This window comes from Kryptolebias marmoratus, linkage group LG13, assembly GCF_001649575.2.
Source record: "Kryptolebias marmoratus isolate JLee-2015 linkage group LG13, ASM164957v2, whole genome shotgun sequence".
Taxonomy (NCBI): domain Eukaryota; kingdom Metazoa; phylum Chordata; class Actinopteri; order Cyprinodontiformes; family Rivulidae; genus Kryptolebias; species Kryptolebias marmoratus.
The window spans coordinates 21,073,984-21,084,577 of record NC_051442.1 but is presented as its reverse complement, the minus strand read 5'-3'; the positions used below and the strand labels follow the sequence as shown (position 1 = coordinate 21,084,577).

Genomic DNA, 10,594 nt, shown 5'->3' with positions numbered 1-10,594 from the left:
CACAGACGTCCCCCTCATTTTGGTAAAAGTCTTTCTTCTTGGGCTGCCTGCTAGCTGTCTCTACTTGTTGCGACCCCAGGTTTGATACTTCATGCGTCTCCATCTTTCAGCATGTCGCAAACCCACACGTAAAGCAGCGTCATGTCGTAAAACGGAGGTTCTTCGCAAAATAGTTATTTTTTCTTATTATTTATCACTTATATAAACTGAATGTATGCAAAGTGACAACACTAATACATTTGTCGTAGCCTGCGTTATAAAATATTTACATGAAGCATTGATACAATTATGATAGAAATGACAGAAACGATAGAAGAAAATATATCACGATAGACACTTTTCTATCGTCCCCACGATATGTATCGTTGTATTGCCCAGCACTACCTGCTACCATTTTGCACCAGAAATCATCTTTTGTTAAAAACTTATGGAGTTATAGCCGTTTTGGTCAAATCTGACTGACTATGTTAACCCTCTCAAGGCAGGCGTTGCAACAACATATCTGATTTTTCCTGTTAATAAAACTTAATTTGAGCATTAGAGAGGGTTAAAACTAACATTAAGTGATTTCACGTGATATCGCAAGATGGCATGTGATCTGTCAGAGTTCAGAGTATGTGTTGTGACTTACTCAACTACTGCCACAACAAAGTCTGGCTTGATATCTCTAAAATTCACTGAGGTATAGCCACCTTGGTGCTCGCCAATGTGGATTAGCTGTAGTGGTCATCTTGACTGATACATTCAGCTGCCTCAGGAGACATCAGCAACAAAAAATCAAACATTATCCTGCAAAAGGGTATAGGTTTAATATTAGCTAATGTAGAATGCCTTCACACCTGTGTTACACTTTTGAGAAAGAGTTCATTGAAAAGCCTGACAAACTATATAAAAATGGACCCCTTTAGGCTATCCTTTAGCCTAGCATGGAGGAAGAGTTCTGCCCTTTTCTCCACACTCAGTGTTCTTTGATTAATGTCAAAGTGAACTCCTAAACTGCAGAACATCAGTTGAGTAATCACCAGATTATCCCTTTATTACAGCATTTGTTGAAACTGCAAGAAATGTTTTGAATTCCAGCTGTTTAAGATGCCAACTTGATTTGGCTCTGCTCTGAGGAGTCGTTAGCTTGGATCCAATATGTCTTTCTCCCTGATTCTCCAAACTGGGATTGCGCTGACCTTCCTCTCCTGCAGGTAAGATACTGTCAGCCCACAACTCCTTCAACAGCTCCGCTTAAAAATGAAATTTATCTTGTTAATAAGTTTCATTTTGCCATCCTGTGAGGGTAGTCGGGAACAATGTGCTCTGTTCAAGAACAGGATCTCAGCGTAGCACTGACTCATCTCCTTGTAAGACAAAAAAAAATATCTCTTACCCAAAATTAAGCGCCCAAATCACAAGGTTTTCAGCACTTATGGCCTATAGTTGTTCAGCATAAACACTTTTAGATTACCACAACTCATAAGTTCAGATACCTGTCATATTCTCACATTTTTTTCAGCCTGATCCTTATAACATAAACAGGCACGCTGTGAGAAATGAAAATGTCACGACTTACTATTTCAGAGCCAATAATGTGCGCTTTTATTAACCAGCAGCAGTAGGGAAAACAAGATTTTTCACCTGCAGTGTGCTGTTATTATGTCATCTTTTATTACAGAGTCTGCTGAGACCAGAAACAGTTGATAACACTGATGTTGTTGTTGTTTTTTTTCCTTTTTTTTAATCTTCCAAGGCACGGAGATTCTTGTGGGGCCCTCTTAGAAAAACGCATAAAGACGCGAGGTCAATCGAGTGTGCGGTGTTTGAGTAGCAGCAAATGAAATATATTTCCCGCTTCTGCGGGACAAAGTCAGCAATATTCATGAGGATTATAGAGGAAACGCGGAGAGGGGAGCAGCTCCACTAAAAAGCTCGTCAGCTCTACCTGCACAGCTGTTTTATTGCGCAGCACAGAAGATTCCAGCAGTGGCTACTGTAATTAGCTTTCGGCAATCAACATAAGATTATTTTCTTAATGACAGAAAGAAGCAAATGATATGCATCCCACTGGCAGAGGAGACTTAGAGCAATCAAGCACACAACATCATTAGTAAGCCCGCTTTACACTTGAAATTAGCATGAAAGAGCTCAAACATAATTAAGCCGAGGTGGAGGTTAGTCCTACCGGAGACGGGAGATTTTGAACAAATAATTGCAGTCTGTCATTAATGAGGCATACACTAACCGTCCCTGCTTTAATACATTTTCCACATATTAAGATGGGTTATTCATGCTTGAGAGGTCTACCTGCGCTCAGCTAATAATGAGCATTTAAATCCGATCAAGGAGGCTGCTGGAGGTAAAAGAAGACCTGATGCAGAAGTAAAACAGTCCCCGCCTCACTGCCAGTCGTTTTTTTTTTTTTTTTTTTTTNAAGATAGTGTTAATTTCTGTATGATCAGGTTTTTGTCTGTTTTAATGTTAAAAAATTCATTTAAAAGCTAAGTGAGGCATAAGAAATGACAGCTAATGATGTGCTTTTTGAAGTTTGATCTATTTGTCTGTGTTCATTAAAGCATGTTTGCTCTAAATTCTGTATAATCTGTAACTGGGAAAAGGTCATTGATAGTTCTATATGAATGATTTGACATAATACATCTAAAATAAATATTGATCCTGACTGGCCCTTGGCTAGGACCAAATTTTTAATTTTGGCCCCCTTGGGTCACTGGGTTTGACACCCCTGGCCTAGAAGGAAACAGGATACACAATAAAATATAAAAATTAATACAAAGAAGAACAATTATACAGCAGTGACACAGATACTGAGTGAAAAACTATACAGTCCATAAAGAGTAAATGTAAATATTAAAATATATAAGTGTAAATAAAAGGTTCATTCACTGGTGAAAGGCAGGTGATCATGTTATTGTTCTTGGAATGAAACTTGGAGAAAGTGATCCCTGGATGTACATCTACTCATCAGCCTTTAGAGTCAGCCCTGTTCAAGATGGCCGCCACAGTTAATCCACCTCAACCAACCCGAAAGTGGCTCTAACTTAACCAAATGTGCAGATATTCAGCTGAAAGGTGCTGTGGTAGTGCCTGAGAGTCATCCCGACATATGCTTTGAGCCCTATATGTAGAACGAGATCTTCTCCTTTGGAGCCAACCCAGTTCAAGATGGCCGCCCCAGCTGATCGACGTCAGCCAACACGAGAAACGGCTACAGCTCAGTCAGCCGCACAGGCATTGAGCTAAAGTTTGACGTGGTTTTAAGCGACCCTAAATGAGCACAAGGTCACGTGTAAGGTTTGACCCTCGACAGATAGGAAAACGACCCGAGATCCAAAGTTTGGCGTGAAAGGCGACGGTGGCGGGTGACGCGCGTTCCTCCCAGGTCGGGTCAGGGCCTGGGTTGAGACTGCGCTCGGTTCACGCAGCAAGGATGGCGGGACAGTGCGAAACGACGGAAAAGCGGTTGCCCCGGAGAGCAGGCGGGTCGGTGACTCATAGGGACCCTCTGCCTCTGGCCAGAACCGGTTAACCTTCACCCCCCACCCCCACCCCCCCTCTCAGATCAACACGGGGAGCAGCCTGTTCCGCCAGGCCGTTATTAAAGGGCTGTTTGTATTGCCTGCTGGGTTTTTTTTTTTTTTTTAGCAGGACACAGAGCCATTTGCTGCTACTGTCTGTCGCCCGCTGCCAACAGGCGAAAGGCGGATGGTCGTGTTTTTGCCCTTGTCTGTGTATACGTCTGCATGTGTCTTGTCTGTTAGCAAAATATCTCATGATCCACTGGATAGATTTTAATAAAATTTGCTGAGTGTAATTATTGGATCTACACCTACAACTGTTTAACTTTTTGAGTCAACTTGATTCAAGATGGCTGCCACAGCTTATCAACTTATAAAAGCACAAAAATGACGATATCTCTGTCATTTCTATAGATTTTAACCTATAATTTGGTGTGGTAGTGGCTGAGACTTATCCCCAACACTCATCCTGAGCGCAAGCAGATTGAGCAAGATCTTAGCTTAAAATTTTGCCATCAACTACTGGAATCAACTCTTTCTGTCCGATAGCAAAATATCTCATGAACCAGTTGATGGATTTTTATGAAACTTTCAGAAAATAACCAAGAAATGAACATCTACAAGTGATTAATGTTTGGAAATAACCCACTTCAAAATGGCCGTCACAGCCAACTGACCTTAGAAAACACTAAAATAGCTATAACTTAGTGAATTTTACAGATACTGAGCTAAAGTTTTGAGTGGTAGTAGCTGACATTCATTTACAACACATCATCCAACCACTACTACATCATGTGAGATCAAGGTTGGACCAAAATAGCCATATCGCCATCATTTCTCAAGACAATCTCAGTTTAAAACTCTAACATGGAAGGTGGTGGGTGATATGCATTCTTTCCTGCTAGCCCTTTAATTGTACAATGGTTTTTACCTTCAGAGAATTAGGTGTCTGAACAACTCAAAACGTGTTTAGCCCTGTTCCAGAGTGATCACAGGGATGGTTTTGTAATCTCCAGACAGATGGCGTAATAAAGCCTTCAGCCCAGTCATGTGTGAGACAGGTGAGTGAAGGTGCACCTTGTTAGCATGATTTAAACAAAAGGCGAAGGAGGTGCATCCTCTTGGACCTTGAGATGGATGGGAAGAACGACAGCCTGGAGGACAGATGGAGTCGGCGTCTGGCTATTTTCAGAAAGTTTATTGGAGAGAACTGAGATTTATTCCCATTCACCACAGACTGACAGGGGAAGCACACACCAAACCAGCCTACTAACACACCCCCCATCGTGCCCTCAGAGGAGCTGCTGCTGCTGCTGCTGCTGCTGCTTCTGCCCAGCCAGAGGAGACACCAGGCCTTCTCTGCTGATAAGTGAGCATGATTTATTCAAACACTGTGATACAACAACTTATGAGAAACAGAAGGAGGTGTTTTTTTTTCCTTCTTCTCGTGACCTGAATGTCTGTAAACTCGGCTTTATTCTCCCAGCAAGTAAACATACCAATTAGTACCTTCGGGAGTTCAAAGCTTAGCATTCATTGAAGGAATGCATATTGCCCACTGCTTTCCATGCCAGAGTTTTAAATTAAGATCATCTCATGCTGAGAAATAACCGAATTGTAGCCGTTTCCGTCAAACTTTGAAAACTAACATTATGTACAATATCAAGCAATACTGCAAAACGTCACACTCAGAGTTTGTGTTGTGGATGACTCTCAGCTACAACCACACCATCACCTGTAAAACTGATTGAGTTACAGCCATTTTTGTGTTGGCTAATGTCAGTTAGCTGTAGCAACCATCTGGAATTGAATTGACTCCAAAGGCTAATCAGTTGTAGACGTGCATTCAGGGATTACGTTTAGAGAGTTTGATTAATATCCCTCCAGTGGTTCATGAGACATTTTGCTAACAGATAAAGAAGAATAACTCTAACAGTTAATACTAAAGTTTAAAACAAAGATGTTATGGAATGAGTAGCGCTTGGAGTATCTGTTGGTTTTAGCGCAATATCTGTGAAATAGTCTGAATTACAGTGACTTTTATGTTTGCTAAGCTGAGTTGGCCATGGCAAACATAATCAGGCTGACTCCAAAACTTAATCACTTGTAGATGTACATCCAATGATTATTTCCTGTATGTTTCATTAAAATACGTCTCAAGGTTCACAAGATATTTTGGTAACAGACAGACACTCGAACCCAGACGCAGGCAAAAACACTATCATCCACCTGTGATAGCGAATCGGAAACAGAAGCAGCTTGTTTCAATCATATTCAAAGCAAGAGCTGTGCAATTTAATGCGAACAAGCAAAGCCTTTAGTATTTATGAGCGTGTAACTTCATCAAAACACTCATCACTTAATAACAGAGCCTGTTTATTGTGTCTGCTTTGGTAATTAAAGTCTGACATTCACATGAGCTCCATCCGTCTTCAGTCTTCGTTTGAGTGTAGCTGTTTGTGTCAGGATCAGATATCACACATACCGGCGAGCGTCAGGCGTACAGAAAACTGCTCGCCTCCAGTCGGACGAATGATTCATTCGGTCATCTGCTGAGTACGTTTCCAAAGTGTCTGCAGTCTTTCAAACACTTTCCCAATGGGTTCTGACAGATGAACCATCTGACACTCTGCTTAAACACAAAACCTTCAATGAAACATGATGACCTGTAAGGCACAGCGGTATCAGACCAAGGCATTTCTGAAAAATAAAAAAAACTTTGAATGACGCCAGCGCCATTCCTGCCCAAAATTTTAACGTCCATCTTGTTTCTTCTATAAAGTCCAACAGTGATTTAGGATTCCCTTTTGGGATCATGTAAGCTGATAAAATGCTGATGTTTTGATGGATAAACTGTACAAGGATTGTCAAGAAAACCAAGCTCCAAAGAAGGGACACCTGTGTCTACCCTCTCCCAACAGCGCTCTTAATAGGACGAGCAGGCAGAAACACAGAGCAGAAAATAAGCCTCAAACTGTAAATTGTGTTGAACTGTAACAGAAGCTTCTGGTCATCACTCTTGTCAGGGTTTATGTAGGTGATGTGACGAGTTCGTAAAGATCCCTCTCTTCCAGTTTCAAAGCACTGATCTCAGAGACAGTAAGAGTCTGGATGTGTGCACTTTGCTCTCTGGGGAAGGGGGGGGGTGGTGGAACCAGAAGTCCTGAAGCAGTGAGAGACACGCTGGGTGAAACAAGACATAAAGGTTGACATTTTGATGACTTAGAGAGTAACTTTTGTGGGAGTGAGAAGAGTTTGCAATTTTGAAAAGATGGCCCAGAATTTAGTGTGTGACATCATCACTCAAAATTACCCCCCCCCCCCAAAAAAAAAAAAATAAATAAATAAATAAAATAAAATAAAATGTGTAAAATATAATGAAAATGCCTCGGCACCCTGAATAAAACGGAGTAAGAAGAACAGTGTCGCTGAAATGGCCAGCCACAGCGCAATCTGTGCTAACAAGACGAGAGTCTGTGTGGCCATTTTGAGAAGTCGTTCATTAGATACTGTCAGAATGACTGCAGACCATAAATCTCAGCGAAAGGACGATTTCTACCTCGGATGCCCTTCCTGACGTAAACGACGTAAATGTACACAGACAGTGACCTTCCAGTGGCTGGCTCTTTAGTTCAGAGTGAATCAACAAACACACAAAACTGCATTCTTAGGCAAATGCACTGAAAGTTAGTGAAAAAGGAGCTGATGTCCAAAGGAAAAAAACTTTCAAATATCTTCAGGCAGACTTCAGAAAAAAAAACCCTGCTAATTTGAAAAATTACAAGAAAGTCTGGCTTTTAAAAAAACAAACAAACAAGGACAAGTCGCTCTCCTCAGTGCTGTAATTAAAAAAAACTTATTGAAAAAATGTAACTCTCAAATCTTAAAGAAATGGCTCATAGTAAGTTTCTTGAATTCCTGTTTACTTTAATTAGAAACATTTTATAAGTTAATTAGAGTTGTTGATTTAAACAATCTGGAGTCTTTAGAGACTTCAATCAAACCTGGGGTTCATGGGATTAAAGAAAAGGGAATAAAAATCAAACTTCTTTGTTTTGTTTTTTGTTAGGCAGGAAGTTATAACTTTAAGTGCATTGTGGGTAGACGTGTCAGATATGGATCCTCATGTTCCTGCAGGAGCCACGCAGCATCCACCCACTGCTGTAATTAAGCACAGGCCAGAAGAACACACACACACACACACACACACACACACACACACATGCACTAATTGCAGGCAGGATGCCTCCTACTCATTACAGGCCAAATTAAAGTAATCAATTGAAACTAGAGAGCAGAATTCATGGAGGTCTGATCTGTGTTAAAGAACATCCACAGGCTGTGTCAGCTGTATGTCTACACATAACCTATTGACAGGGTGTGCCACCCATCAGCCCGTTAATCCCCCTCAGATGCAGCTAATGGGAAGGAGTTACAGCTGACACTAGATGGCAGGTATTCTGTAAAGCAGGAGGAACACAGAGCTGTGTTCCTCTCGTCGCCATCAGAACCTCCTGGCTGACACAAGAGGTTGCACTGCTGACCACATCTGCAAGGCATTCCCTCTCTTCTCCTTTTTGCTCGCTCCAACACAAACACACACACACACACACACACACACATACACACCGGCCAGAAGGGACCAAGTCATCAGGCATCATGGAAAAAAACCAAGCGTGACAGGTGGGGTAATGCTTTCGGATTGTCTCTGCGTTTAGCGCAGGGGCGCAGGCGAAAATGAACACATCTGCCAAAATCAGCCTCTGAATCTTTACACAAGCCCACTTAAGGGAGAGCAGGAGGCTGAGCATGTCCAATTCCAACATTCCCTGTTTTTTTTTCTGTTTTTTTTTAGAAACGCATCACACTCCCATCACCGAGGAATCCCCTCCTCTCCTCTCCCAGCAAGGCCAACTGTTGCTCCATCTCAGGGGCGGGCTGAGGGAAGCTCTGGCTCCTGAAGAATGCAGGTCTGCTGCTGCCGCCACTCTCAGCTGGAGATTCATTTACGGAGTGGCGTAGCAGCCCAGGCTTTTGGCCTCCAGCTACCAGGGGGCGAGAGGAGGAAGAGGAGGAGGAGGAGGAGGAGGAGGAGGAGGACCTCTGCTGAGATATTACATGGCAACAATGAAAAACACCATGGTGCCCCTTAAAGGACCACAGCAGTTTTCTAAACTCTGTTTGAGCTCATTCTAGTGTTCTAGTGCCTTCTTCACTCTGAAAGCCATAAATAGCTGTTAAACTTTTAAGTTAAAAAAAAGGTTTGGGCAAATAGACAAGATGCACTGTTGCTACCCAGAACATTTAAAGGTATTAAACCATTTTAAATAGAGAAATCACAGCTTCTGTGTTTTGCTGAAACCTGCTGAATAAGCTACAGCTGAGTTGATAAAGCTAAAAAAAAAGCTCAATACTAGCTAAAAGTCAAAAGTACCACAAAAGCTAAAAGTAGCAAAACAGCTAGAAAAGTATAAAAATGCTAGCTAAAAGTAGCAAATGACTTACAAATAGCTAAAAGTAGCAAAAAGCTGGCTAAAAGCTGGAAAAGGTTAGCTAAAAGGGGCAAAAGGCTAGCTGAAAAAGTATCAAAAGGTTAGCTGAAGCTAAAAGTAGCAAAACACTAGGTAAAAGATAAAAATGGCAAAACAACAGTTAAAATCTAAAACAAAAACAAAATGAATTCTAAAGTAGCAAAATAGCTAGGAAACTATCGTTAGCTATCGTTTTTAGCTAAAAAAACGATAGCTAACGTTATCGTTAGCTATCGATAACTAAAAAACAATAGCTAAAAGTAGCAAATGACTTGCAAAAAGCAGGAAAAGGTTAGCTAAAAGTTAAAAGTAGCAAGATCCTGGCTAAAATGTAAAAGCGGCAAAATGCTAGCTAAAAGTAGGAGAATAGTGGCTAAAACCTAAAAGTAGCAAAAATGCCAGCAAGAAACTAAAAGTAGCAAAAGACTAGCTAAAACCTAATAGCATAAGAGAACAAAAACAGAACAAGAAGACCGAAGCAGATTTCAAAGAACAATGTTTCTGAAAGAACAGAAAAGATCTCAGTATAATTCTAGGAGGAAATATATGTGAATGACTTGAACACTTTGATAAACAAATGGCTAAGAATAGCACACAGCATGCAGAAGTAGTCAGATTACAAAAACTGCACAGAAAAGTAAAAAAAACAAAACAGGAAACAGTAGTGTGAATGCTGAAACAACATTCAGACAATAATTAACTTGTTTTCTCTGTCTCCAGTCACCGTGACACTGACCAAATGTACCGGGTCATGTCTGCTGCTGGGTGAACATTTAAATGCACATCGTGTTATGCACAGGACGAAACAATTGCACCACCCAGAAGCGACAAGATGAGAGCAGTGATGTGTTTCCACAGCAAAGAGGCTGAGAGGCTCCACGACTAATGCAGTGGCCTAGATCCGGCCTGCACACATCGATCAGATTGACAGTTTAGGAGCCATGTTGCTGCTGATCTGCTTCTTCTCACACAGATTCAGGTGAAGCCGATCTCCGAAGATGAAAGAGAAGAGCAGAGGTTTGCGTGAGAGGGTTACGACCCCGGAGATGAGGAGGGTGTGGACAATGGGACGTGTCCAAGGCCACAGTCAAAACAAAAAAAACAATCATTTGTTTTTTTTCCTTCTTTGATGGCCACTGGTGTTTCTGGAAACGACACTAATTTACTCTCTGAGGTGGATGCATGTGTTTAAGCTGCCCAGTAAGCCAATAAATCTTCAAATGTTGTGTTGATTGGTTAAAGAATGGCTAAATATTAAAGTTTTTTCTGTGTCCACAATTTAAAACATGTTCCCTAAGGCCCAAAACATTGCAAAAATAAGGTTTAAACATGTGGAATAAAAATCATTTGATGCTGCAAAAATAGGGATTGTTTTGTGCATTGGTTACCTTACCCTTTCATCACTTATCAAACAGCACCACCTGCTGGACATGAGATAAAATAGCAACTGTGACAAGTTATGTCTCTCAGCTTATGTTTGGTGTTGCTTCATACAGTCACACTTTATATGTGAAATATACAGACAATTTTACATTTTGTTTA

The 10,594-nt window shown here is 41.1% G+C and overlaps 1 long non-coding RNA gene across 1 annotated transcript in view; it reads left to right on the top strand.

Annotated features, from left to right (window-relative positions):
* The window catches only part of LOC112451250, a 16,777-nt gene extending 7,924 nt beyond the window's left edge, over positions 1–8,853 (top strand). Inside the window, exon 2 of the long non-coding RNA XR_003040039.2 lies at positions 8,377–8,853. This is a non-coding gene — a long non-coding RNA (uncharacterized LOC112451250). The remainder of the gene's footprint in view (positions 1–8,376) is intronic.
* The last annotated feature ends 1,741 nt before the right edge of the window (positions 8,854–10,594 follow it).